Source organism: Sorex fumeus, unplaced genomic scaffold (genome assembly GCF_029834395.1).
Source record: "Sorex fumeus unplaced genomic scaffold, SorFum_2.1 ptg000075l, whole genome shotgun sequence".
Lineage (NCBI taxonomy): Eukaryota > Metazoa > Chordata > Mammalia > Eulipotyphla > Soricidae > Sorex > Sorex fumeus.
The window spans coordinates 25,053,058-25,065,000 of record NW_026606132.1 but is presented as its reverse complement, the minus strand read 5'-3'; the positions used below and the strand labels follow the sequence as shown (position 1 = coordinate 25,065,000).

Here is an 11,943-nt window from a genome sequence, read left to right as displayed (position 1 = left end):
AAATTCTCAGCCACTTTCTCGGCGGCCTGGGGAGCGAGGTTAGGCACGGATGCCAGTTCAGGCTGTGGCCAGGGACTGCAAGTTCCAGATATACTGTACGACTTGCTGATAAGAACACCAGCCACGTCCTCACGATCCCCCTCGTGGCATCTGAGTCAAGGAATGTTCCCCAAATGTCTGCTGTCTGCAATGGGCCATGATGGGCTCCCTGTGCCCAGAAAAAAAAAAACCAAAAAAACCTCCAAACTCAGCCCCCTTGGTAACAAGCATGGAAAATGAAAAAAAAATAAATAAAGATGACTGAAATACACAGAAAGACAGTGACCGCCTCTGAGAGGACCGGCAAGGCAAACTAACACAGGTGCGGGACACGGCCAAGAACTACTTATGGCTTCACTCGCAGAGACGAAGAAACCAATTCAACTCACAAGGAACAAGCAGCCAGGCGCCAGTCCTGCCATTCAGTTTGGACGAGGAAGACTGTAAAGACCCAAGAACAGTTCACTCCCAGATCCCTCCTCCTCGTGTCCTTCCTCCTCCACCCCCGGGAGCTGGAACACCCTTCCAGCCAAGCTGGACAGGCGCAGCAGGGCCCCGCAGGGCACAGAGGCGCTAGGCGAGGTGCGGATTTGAAAAGGGCAAGAGTTGTACTGAAACAGAACAGAAAGAGGCAGAGCAGTTTCCCGGCTCTGCGATCGCCTTGCCAGGGCTCAGGGACTGCTGATTACACGGCGCTATCGTGTCAGGAAGAGACAAAGTGGAAACTCGCGGGGTGGAGGGAGGACTTCAGGTCCGTCTGTGAGAGGCAGTAAAACCCTGGGCTATCTCAGTGCTGACAGAGACGGAGAGGGGGGTGGACAGGCCACACCTACAGATACCCTGCCCACCTGCAACAATAATGCCACAGCATCTGCAAGGGGCACCGGCACGGCACGGCATATTCTGCACAGGGTCCCCCAGCTCCCTCACAAACGGAGGCACCCCCTGGAGCAAGGGACATCAATCTGTCCAGTATCCAGGTCAAAAAGGAGATGAGGGGCTGGAGAGATAGCACAGCGGGTAAGGCGTTTGCCTTGCACGCGGCCGACCCTGGTTCGATTCCCAGTATCCCATATGGTTCCCTGAGCACCGCCAGGAGTAACTCCTGAGTGTAGAGCCAGGTGTAACCCCTGTGCATTGCAGGGTGTGACCCAAAAAGCAAAAATAAATAAGCAAATAAATAAATAAAAATTAAAAAATAAAAAAAAGGAGATGGGGGCTGGAGCGATAGCACAGCGGGTAGGGCGTTTGCCTTGCATGCGGCCAACCCGGGTTCGATTCCCAGCATCCCATATGGTCCCCTGAGCACCGCCAGGAGTAACTCCTGAGTGCAGAGCCAGGAGTAATCCCTGTGCATTGCTGGGTATGACCTAAAAAGCTAAATAAATAAATAAATAAAATAAAAAAATAAAAAGGAGATGAAATGAGACTGGAACCCGGTTTCCGGAATCTGAATGCGGGAAGTTTGCCACCACCTCACACAGCCTAAAGCTTGCCGATACTTGTCCTGTAGGTAGCAGTGGAAAGAAAGCACTGCTACCCGATGCCAATCTTTCCAAAGACAGGCTGGCCATGCTCTTAACGAGAAAAGGCTGATGATACTGCCTCGGGTGCTGGCTGGCGTGGGGAAATGGACTGTAAACAGAGAAAACGGGGAAAAAGACATCTCCCAACGACAGGTGGCAACTAGATCTCGGGGGACCGCATCCAGCTGGACTCCCGGTCCCCTTATGGTGGTGGGGCACGCGGCTGGAAGAAGGTCTCTTGCACAAGACTATTGTGTCTGGCCACACACGAAATCGGGCTTGGAGCAATTTCTGTATCCCAACAGTAGAAGCAACGGTGAGAACAACCGTCCTGGCTGCCAGTGTCACCTGAAACTAAAAGCCCCAGTCCACAACCAAAGGCAGAGAACGGCCAAACACACCAGGCTCTGGATTGTCGAATGTCGCTAGGACGTAGCTGCTGTCATTTGCCACTCTCAAAAAGAAAAGAGAAATCCCATGGCATCCGAGGCAGGACCCATGAATTTCCTGGAGGCCTCCCAAGGTCCTACGTGACCACTCCACAGAGATTCATATTCAGCATCCACTCTGGGGGGCGTTGCTGGCCCCGTCCGCTTGTCTTTTCCACATCAGGAAACCGAGGCACGCGGTGGGTCCCGTGCCCAATAGCACCCAGGTCCTAGAAGAGCCGGGAACCCAGTCCAGATGCTGCCCCATGTTGCGCTCCCAACCCCCATCTTCCAAAAAGAACTGAGAAACTAGAAACTAAAGAAAGCAGAACTGCAGAGAGGTCAGGAACAGGGAAGGGGAATTGCTAAAGAATAATGAAAACAACCTCTTCATATTCTCTTATAAAACGGAGGAAAAAACTTTAGGAATACAAACGAACTCTGACTGTTGAGAATCCCTGGGTCACCAACTAATGTCCCCCTCTCGGCACCGAAGACGCTCTGCTTTCCTCCTAATCCTGCTGCTTTCGCTACAAGGGAGAACCAGGTGTTCTTTTGGGGCTTTGAAAAGTGACAACGTTTTGTTAGCCTTCTACTTCTGGAACAAGAATCGGCGCAGTTATTTCTGATGATTTCCATAATTTTTTTCAGCTCCCATAAAACTGAAAAGTATTCATTTTTGAAGCCAAGTGACCACACAGGCTGGAGAGAAATGGCAAGACTGGAGAGATGAAGTCTTGAGGAGTGCTCAGGAAGGTCACCTGACCAGTATGCTCTGAATGGACAAACCAGCCCACATCCAGATCACGGATCACTTCAAGGAGTGGGTTCCCAGCAGAAAGCGGAGGAAGAACAATCCTTGGGGGAGGCTGCCTGAGGCCGGCAAACAAAGAACAAGCAGTTCTGACCCCAACAGGACTTTCAGCAGGTAGGGTAGGGACAAGCCAGCAAGGAGCTTCCACACTCCCACCCTTGGTTTTGGAAACCACTTCAGGTATGCACGGGAGTGGAAATGCCATCAAAAGTGAGACCTGAAAAAGCTGATCCAAGAGGCACTCGCTGGACAAATGAGGACCTCACAACGATCTGGTTCATTCACACAGACTCCTTTGGGGACCTGATTATTTGCTTTAATGGAGCAGCAGCTGACAATCGCTAGCAAGTCATCATTATGCCAAGTCTCTCTCAATCCAACCAGGCTGATTCGCTGCACCAGAGAGCATCAGAGCTCTATTTTTGCTTCACAGCGCTCATCTCCACTGGAAAATAGATCAACGTTGCCGTTTTTACCGTCTGTCAGGTCACACATGGCTCTGTAAGGCAGGGACCTCATCAGTGTTGCTGTCTGCTGTCTGCCTGGAACTTAGGGTACCACAGCGCACCTGGGGCATTGTGGTTGAATGAATGAAAACCCCCACTGACAACTTGATAAACAGAAGTCAGAACTCTAAGGTTAGGAGACCAATGAGTTACTAACGAGCCCCAATAAATACTCTCCACTTTTTAGCACTTCCAAAGCTCTTATACAGTGGGGGTACAAGTGCTTGGGATCCGCTAGATGGTCTGGAATGTCTCAAGGGGAGCGCTAATTCCATAGCAGAGCCAGAAGTCATTCTGACTGGAACCTAATGAGTAAGTGATCATATTCAATACATCCGGACGAAAGCAAATCGTGTCCATCAATTGATGACTCGGCTAACTTGTCCAGGAAACTGGTTGTGATGGGGGGGGGGGGGGAACTGATTCTGATAGAAATTCAAAATGCTTTAAACCGTAACAAAATTGCGTCTTCAGTGTCTAGATTCTGATACAGGGAACAAAACTGCGCTGTGACTTAAAAAAAAAAAAAAGTACAGACAGCAACATAAGCCCAGAGACCTGCCGTGTGCTATTAGCTGTACCAGGAGCAGCCCGGAAGCCGGGGTTACTGGAGCTACCCTCTCGGGGACACGCTGCCGGCGGGGACACAGGGAACTCGCTGAACCCCCAAGGTCTCTCGTAAGTTGCGTCCGGGGAAGGGGCTTGGAGTGCGGGCGCGATCCACCTCGCCCCATCCCCGGTGCGCGTCTCCAACAGCCAGAATAAAAACGTTTGCCGCCGACTCACTTCATATTTGCTTAGGCGAAAACTAAAATTAGTTTTCACTTCCTGAGCGCCGCGCCGGGCTGTGCCGGGAGGCGACCCGGCAAAGGGCGCCCGCCGCTGTCCGCGCACACTTCCGACCGCGTCCCGGGGACCGGCCCGTCCCCTCGCGGGTCCTCCCTCGGCCCCCGAGCCTGGCCGCCCGTCCCCACCCCCGCAGCCCGGCCCCGGAGCCCCACGGGGACCCGGTCACGGCCGCCCGGCGGGGCCCGCCCGGGATGCGGCGAGGGCAGGGCGAGGACCAGCCGCGGAGCGCCGGCCGCCCGGGACCGGGAAGCAAAGTCCGGGCAGCGGCCGCGACACCCCCGCGCCCCTGCCCCCGCCCCGGAGGCCCCGGTCCCCGCACCGACCTTCGGCCGTCGCGCGCCCGGGACCTGGCGCGGGGAGAAGCGGGGCCAAGCCCAGGCACCTGCCCGCGGCGCCCCGGCCTCGGTGCCGGCCGGTGGGGACGGCGGGGACGCTCGGCGGCGGCCCCCGCCCACCCCGCGGCCGGGCGCGGCGCTCCGGCCCGGCGGGCTCCGGGAGTCCCGACTTGTCCCGCGGCTCCCGCGACACGGGACCCGCCGCGCCCGGCACCCGGCCCGGCCCGCCGCGAGCGCGCACCCACCTCGAGCTCCGGGAGCCTCCGCCGTTGCCAGGCTGCTCGGCTCCGGCACCCCGCTCCGCCCCCTCCGGGCCCCGCCCCCCGCGCCCGCCCCGCCCCCGCCCGCCGCCCGCCGCCCGCCTCCCCGCCGCCATTGGCCGGCGCGCGTCACGTGGCGGGGCGGGGCCCCCGGGGAGTCCGGGGAGTCGCTCCGAGGGGCGGGGCTCTTGGCCGCGAAGGCTGCCGGGAAGCCCTCCTGGCCGGGTTTGGGCCCCGCGGGCCGCTGGGAATTGTAGTTCTCGTGGCGGGTGCGGACCGGGCAGGGCCGGGAGGCTAGCGGCCAGCGGGAAAGGGAAGTTGGAGCGAGAGGCGAGCGGAGACCGTTGGGAAGCGTAGTCCGGCTCCTCGGTGTTTTCCCCCATGAAGGGACAATCCGGAGGGGAAAGACTCTCTCGATAACCACCCTAGGGGCTGTCACGGAGCAGAGCTGGGACTCAGTCCCTTGGACTTGGCGGCGTGAAACTGAAGTCTACGGGAAGACGAAGTTTCGCCGACTCCGCCGCGGGATCTGCAGTTCGCAAACCCACCGACCAGCCGAGGTGTCTGTCCGTGGTGCTGTGCCAGCACATTTCCAAGAACTCAATCTTGCGACTCGATGATAGGCAACATTTCAGAACAAAGTTCCTTCTGTCCCGCGTTCCGAGGCAAAGAACCAGTGGAAGGGGGCGGGGGAGAGAGTGAAGAGAACACCCTGGGGAGAGAATTCAGTGTGTCATCAAAGAAAACACACTGAACTGGACACGTGGGAGAAAGTCTGTGCTGTTTCTTGTGCTGCCTAATCATTATGCATAAGCAGTTCAGGTAAATAGTCATCTAAAAACAAACAACTGTTTTTCCTGAAACCGTGTGTGCATATGTATCATCATGTAATAATAACATATAATCATGATCATGTCATTATATGTATGTTAAGTAACAAAGTCCATGAAGTCTCCTATTTCACCGACTCTTCAGCCACTTTTCTTAATATGCCTTCTCTCTCTCTCTCTCTCTCTCTCTCTCTCTCTGCTGGGGTGTCTATTCCCTGGTCAGGGGGAACTTCTTTCTGTTCCCCTGATGCATCGGTTCCTTTCTTCCAGGCAACCTTCCTTTCTCCTGGATTGGCCAAAGCTCTGGAAAGGCTGAGGGAATAGTATTTGCTCTGGGGCTTGGCAGAATCGAAACTACCCCTGGCAGAGCCCTGCCTGGCCCAGATGTCATCATTTGCTTATATGTCTGCCCCACCTCTCCTCTCCTTTCCTCCCCTGACTGTGAACTCCTTTGAGTCACGTTCACTTTTGTCCTGACTTTTAAAGAGTGCTTAGTAACTGCTCTTGATTGCATTCATTGCATGCCAGAGAGCCTCCCCTGGGGGCAACTGAATCACTCCGGAATCCCAAATTTGTGAGTCTTGGAGCAAGAGTGGAAGAGGTGCTTGGGTGGAGAGCCTTGCTGACAGTAGGCATAGTGTTCTAGGGGGAGGCTGGGCACACTGGCTCGGTGAAGAAAGACGACAGAGCGGGAACAGCCAGCATCTTAGGGAGGTTTTCTTAGTTGCCGTTTTCTCCAAAACCCGCGGCCTCAGCTCTAGGACATCATCGAAGCAGAAGGGCCTGTAGAAGGGAGATTGAGCAGCCCCGCCCTGGCCACAATGGTGGAGATTAAAAGAAGGAGCAGGGTGGAAATCACTTGGAAAACTATATAAAGTCGGAACACCTCATTTTGGAGCTGCACATCACAGTTGTACACGTATGTGTTGGGAGCTCTTCAGACTTCCCTGTCTCTCTCTCTCTCACACACACACACACACACACACATCACAGAGGCTCTGTGGAGAGATGAGCATCTCTCCCACCATATGCTCCTGGAAATTAGGAATGATAAAGCAATTCAAGTGACTTTAAGGTTGTTTGATCACTGAACTTTCTGGGTGGGACTTCCCGTGGATGCCCCACCCCCAAGTCATCCCGCTTTTGCTAAGGCACCTGCAGGTAGAACTCCTATCCTTGACAGCCCCATCCTGTTCTTCCAAGTGGGAGGAATTGAAGCAGGTAGGACAAGAGGGGCCTAGACCCTTGGCCCAGTACACCCTCCCTCTGCTGCCTCCCTTAGCCTCCTGGGTGAGAAGCAGGCCTAAGAAAGGAAATTGGACATCTCCTGCTCTCTCCCTTACTACTGACCATACATGCTTTCCTGCTAGTCCACTCACTTCCCATACCCATTCCTGCCTCTGGGAACTACGACCACTTTCTTTCTAGCAGTTTTGCTATCCAGAGTGCAGAGGGCAGAGCAGGAGAAAGGTGGACAAAGGAAGGAGAAGGAGCTTGAAGAAGGAAAAGGCTGATGACCTTTAAAAGCTACTGCAGGGGCTAGATTGATAGCACAGCAGGTAGGGTGTTTGCCTTGCACACGACTGACCCGGGTTTGATTCCCAGCATCCCATATGGTCCCCTGAGCACCACCAGGAGCAACTCCTGAGTGCAGAGCCAGGAGTAACCCCTGTGCATCGCCGGGTGTGACCTAAAAAGGAAAAAAAAGCTACTTCACCTCTCCAATCACTACGGTTCCCTCTGGAAAAGGATGGCTGGTTCCTCACACAGTTGGCCATGAGGGAATGTGCTGTGTAACATGTTAATACAGTGCTGTTCCTAGTCTGCCAGGATGGCTGCTTGGAGACAGAGGTGGGGCCAGAGACGAGCATCTCACCATTGGCACAAAGGTTCCTGGGCTCAAGTTATCGTTCTTCTTTAGTTAGGTGTCTGGCTTCTGAAAGTACATGTCTCTGGGGCCTCAGACCCCTCATCTGTGACATGGGTCTATTTGCATTTATTTTATAAGCTTGTTGTGAAGTCGAAGCACTTGAATGCCTACATCTAACTTCTGCTTCTGAGAGAACCACAAAGACTTTCTGCCTTTCTCCTCCCAACCCCAGCCCTTTATTTAAAAGCCGGGGAGGGGGGTCTCAACAGAATGGCACAGCCACGTTGGGAAAAAGTGACCCAGCAACACAGCTCCTGACTATCTTATCCAAGAGACTTAGGTCTTTACTCACCAGCAGACATGCATTCGAATATTCATAGGAACCCTTTAAAAATAATATTAAAAGGGTAAACAGTTCACGTTCTCATCAAATGGTGAGAGACTAAATGGTGCTAAGCCCATGCGAGGGAATACTACTCAGCAATAAAAAGGAAGAACTATGACTGCATGCCATGACAGGAAAGACTTGTGGAGGACTGAGGTCGGGGATGTGGGGAAGGGACTGACCTCAAAGGCACCCATTTGGAGGTGATGGTCATGGTCTACCCATTGATAGTTGTGGTGAGTTATGTGACTACACAATTGCCCAATCCTACTAAATGCCAAAAAGGAAATGGGTGAATTTCATTACAGATAACTCATACTTTAATAAAACTGAGTTTTGACTGGGACGTGGGAGGAAGCAGCTTCAGTTGCTTTTCCTGAGGCTGACCAGGATGATCTGTCTTTGGTTGCTCGCTTGCTTGCTTGGCTGGTTATTTCTGAGAGACTCCAGACCCTGAAGGGAACACGATGCTGAAATGTGCTCTACTTGAGTCAAAGATGTGGGCGAGAGTTTGAGTGGGGCTAGGAGACCCCACAGGAGAAGGCGTAGCCCTGCCACATGGGAGCAGGACAAGGAATGCTTACCTGGATGGAGGAAGTCTGGGGGCCGAGGGAGCCCCCCATACTGGTTCACACACCAGAAATATCCAAAACCTGGTCTCCGGGAACAGCCAGTGGTCGACAGGCAGTTGGGAGTCACCTCAGATGTGGGACTCGTGCTGCTTCTTCGCTGAGATTCCACTCCGACTTTCTCCGGGAACTCACTGTTGACTTTGGGGCCTCCTTGGCGACACCCTGCTGGTCTGTGAGGTCTGTTTTCCCAGGTGCTGGGGAGCAGAGCAAGCCAAGTAATGGGAGAAGAAAAAATACTCGCGCACACAGAGACGCGGAATCATTTGGTGCCGGGGCTGCTTAGGTCAGGAGCTAGGCGTGCAGGGAGGGAACGTCGCTATGACATCACAAGCCTTCCGGGGACCAGCCTGTGTGTCTGTCTTGTGAGTCAAATCCAAGGACTCAGCGATAGCTTTGGGGGTTAGTCCATCATCAATGCGTGGAGAAAGTTGTCCCACGCCCATGTCCTGGCAAAGCAAACCCACACAGATCCGAGGAAAGACTGACTCACAAGGAGAGCCCTTTCAGCCCCCAGTTAGGAATTTGATTAAGCACCTCTCTCTGTGAGTGCTTTTTGCATAAGTAAGCCCCACAAGGAACTGGTTCATGATATCTTCCAATGCATTTCCTCAAATCAGATTTTTAAACGTTATAGAGTTGCTGTTTGTTTACAACACCACAAGACTATAGGTGCACGTCTCACTGCACCCACCACCAAAATTTTGGTGCCATCCCACAGTCAAGAAGACCTCCTGTACTCAGTCATTCCCACCCCACTTCCTCTCCTCCTCTGATACTTTGAGTACACCATATTTTTCATAGTTTTCCTGCTAGTTAAAATTTACTTTTAAAAGGAATTTTATCTTTTGACTTGAAGGGGCTGGCCTGACTCATGCTAAGGGGAGTAATACTCTATTTCTCAATGCTGTGAGGTTTAGTAACGTCTCCATTGGAGACTTTGTTGTTACTGTGTTTGGCATATCGAATACTCTCGGTAGCTTGCCGGGCTCTCCAAGAGGAGCGGAGGAATCGAACTCGGAACGGCCATGTTGGCCGCTTGTAAGGCGAACGCCCTACTGCTGTGCTATCCACCCCAAGATTAAAATGGAAAGAGAATATATGAGAACAAGAATAAGAAAACATATGTAAAGGCTGAAATGTCAGCAAACAGTTGCTAAACCAGAATGAAACCTTGTTACTTATGAGTAGTTAATCAAGAACAAGATATTTTGATAATACAAAACCCAACACCATACTTTTTACAAGAAGTCAGTAAAGCTATAAAGACAAACATAATAAAGGGAGGAAATTAGTATTTCAAACCAGTGAAATGCTGAGCAAAACCACTATACTTGTCAGATAAAATAAAGCTCTAGTGAAAAAGGATAACAGAACAGAAATGATAAAAAAGAACAAGATATTTAGGAATGAAAAAGGATAACAAAACAGAAATGATAAAAAAAAGAACAAGATATTTAGGAAGAAACTTCACCAATGAGAAGAAAGATATGTCTACTTGAAACTACAAGGCATTGGTGAAAAAAATTAATGACACAAATAAACGAAAACATACTCAGTATTTGTAAATCCAAGGATGCAATATTGTTTAAGTATCAATACTACCCAAAGTTGTCTATGGATTTCATGCATCCACTATCAAATTCCAATATTATCTTATATGCCTACAAAAATAGGAACAAAATCATAGGAAAGTTCATATTGAATTTCAAGGGAAGCCAAATAGGAAAAAAGAAAAAAAAGCTAGAAAAGGAAACATAAATTTGGGGGTTACTTAAAAGGTAAAGGTAAAGGCCCTCCCGTTGATCGTCAATTTGCTCCAGCGGGCCCAGTAACGTCTCCATTGGAGACTTTGTTGTTACTGTGTCTGGCATATTGAATACTCTCGGTAGCTTGCCGGGCTCTCCGGGAGGGGCGGAGGAATCGACCTCGGGTCGGCCATGTTGGCCGCTTGTAAGGCGAACGCCCTACCACTGTGCTATCGCTCCAGGGGTTACTTACTAATCCTAAAACGTACCACGAGGACTAGGAAAATAGCTGAAGAGCAAACAGTGAGCGTGTTTGTGGCCCTGAGTTTGATCCCTGTATGCCTGGCCTCCCTGAGAGCTGCTGGCTGATGATCCTCCCTGATGATCCTGATGGCCCTTAAGTACCATGGGTCCAAGCATCAAACCATCAGGCCCACATGGCCAGGCTGAGCACCACTGGGAGTGGTGTACAGACACTGAGCACTGCTGGGCGTAGCCCTTATTTTAAAAACATATTGCAAAGCTACAATAATCATGACATTTTGGTACTGACACAAAGAGAAACATATAGGGCAGAGTAATAGAACAGAGATCCCAGAAATAAACACGCATGTGTAGTCAAAATTATTTTTGACAAGGGGAAAAGGTCTATTCAATGTGAAAAGGCCTTCTAACAAATGGTGCTAGGGAAACTGGAGAGTGACACACAAAAGAATGAAGACTATGCTTACCTAGCAACATGCACAAAAGTAACTCAAACTGATCCAGGATCTAAGTGTGAAAACTAAAACTCTTAGAAGAAAACGGGGAAGGACTTCTTCACAATGGATTTTGCAATGGTCTATTGATTATGATACCAAGAGCACCGGCTAATAAAAGGTACAATAGATGAGTGAGGGATAGAGAGGTAATACATCAGGTAAGGCACTTCCCCTGCATGCAGCCACTCAGGATTGATCCCCAGCACCACATATGGTCCCACGACACTGCCAGGAATGAGTGCAGACCAGGGACTAAGCCCTGAGCAGCACAGGGTATAGCCAAAAAAGCAATGAAAAATATGAGTTAGACTGCATCAAAGTTACAAATTGATTTGATTCCGTGAAAAGGAACACAAGCAACAGAATTTAAAAGGCAACTAACAGAATGGGAGAAATTTTGTTTGTTTTTGGGCCACACTGCCAATGCTCAGGGCTTAGTCCTGGCTCAGGGAACCATATGGGTGCCAGAGATTGAACCCAGCCGTTTGCAAGACACTATCCACTCTACTATCTCTCTGGCCCCAGGAGAAAATTCTTATAAATCCAAAATCTGATGAAGAATTTATATCCAGAATGTATGAAGAATTCTCATAACTCAACAGATAAACCAATTTGAAAACAGTCAACAGACTTTCGGGCCTAGAAAGACAACTCAACTGACTGGAGCATAAGCTTTGCATACAAGAGGCGTGGGTTCGATTTGTGTCACTGCTGGGAGTGACCTCCAGACTGAGGCAAGATACCCTCACTACACTATTGGGTGTGGACGAAAACCAAAAACCAAACAGAAACAGGCAAAAGGCTTAGACACTTTCTCAAAGATATTGTACAGCAAGCACATAGAAAGAGGGGATAGAGAAACAGCACAGTGGGTAGGGCTTTTTCCTTGCATGTGGCTGACACAGGTTTGATCCCTGGCATCCCAGATGGTCCCCTGAGTACTTCCAGGAGCAATTCCTGAGT

At 51.1% G+C, this 11,943-nt stretch overlaps 1 protein-coding gene across 1 annotated transcript in view; it reads right to left on the bottom strand.

Moving 5' to 3' along the window:
- MTM1 (myotubularin 1) overlaps window positions 1-4,754 on the bottom strand; it is a 113,585-nt gene extending 108,831 nt beyond the window's left edge. Inside the window, exon 1 of the mRNA XM_056130175.1 lies at window positions 4,743-4,754. The gene's annotated coding sequence lies outside the window, so the exon portion shown is untranslated. The remainder of the gene's footprint in view (window positions 1-4,742) is intronic.
- Between the last annotated feature and the right edge of the window lie 7,189 nt (window positions 4,755-11,943).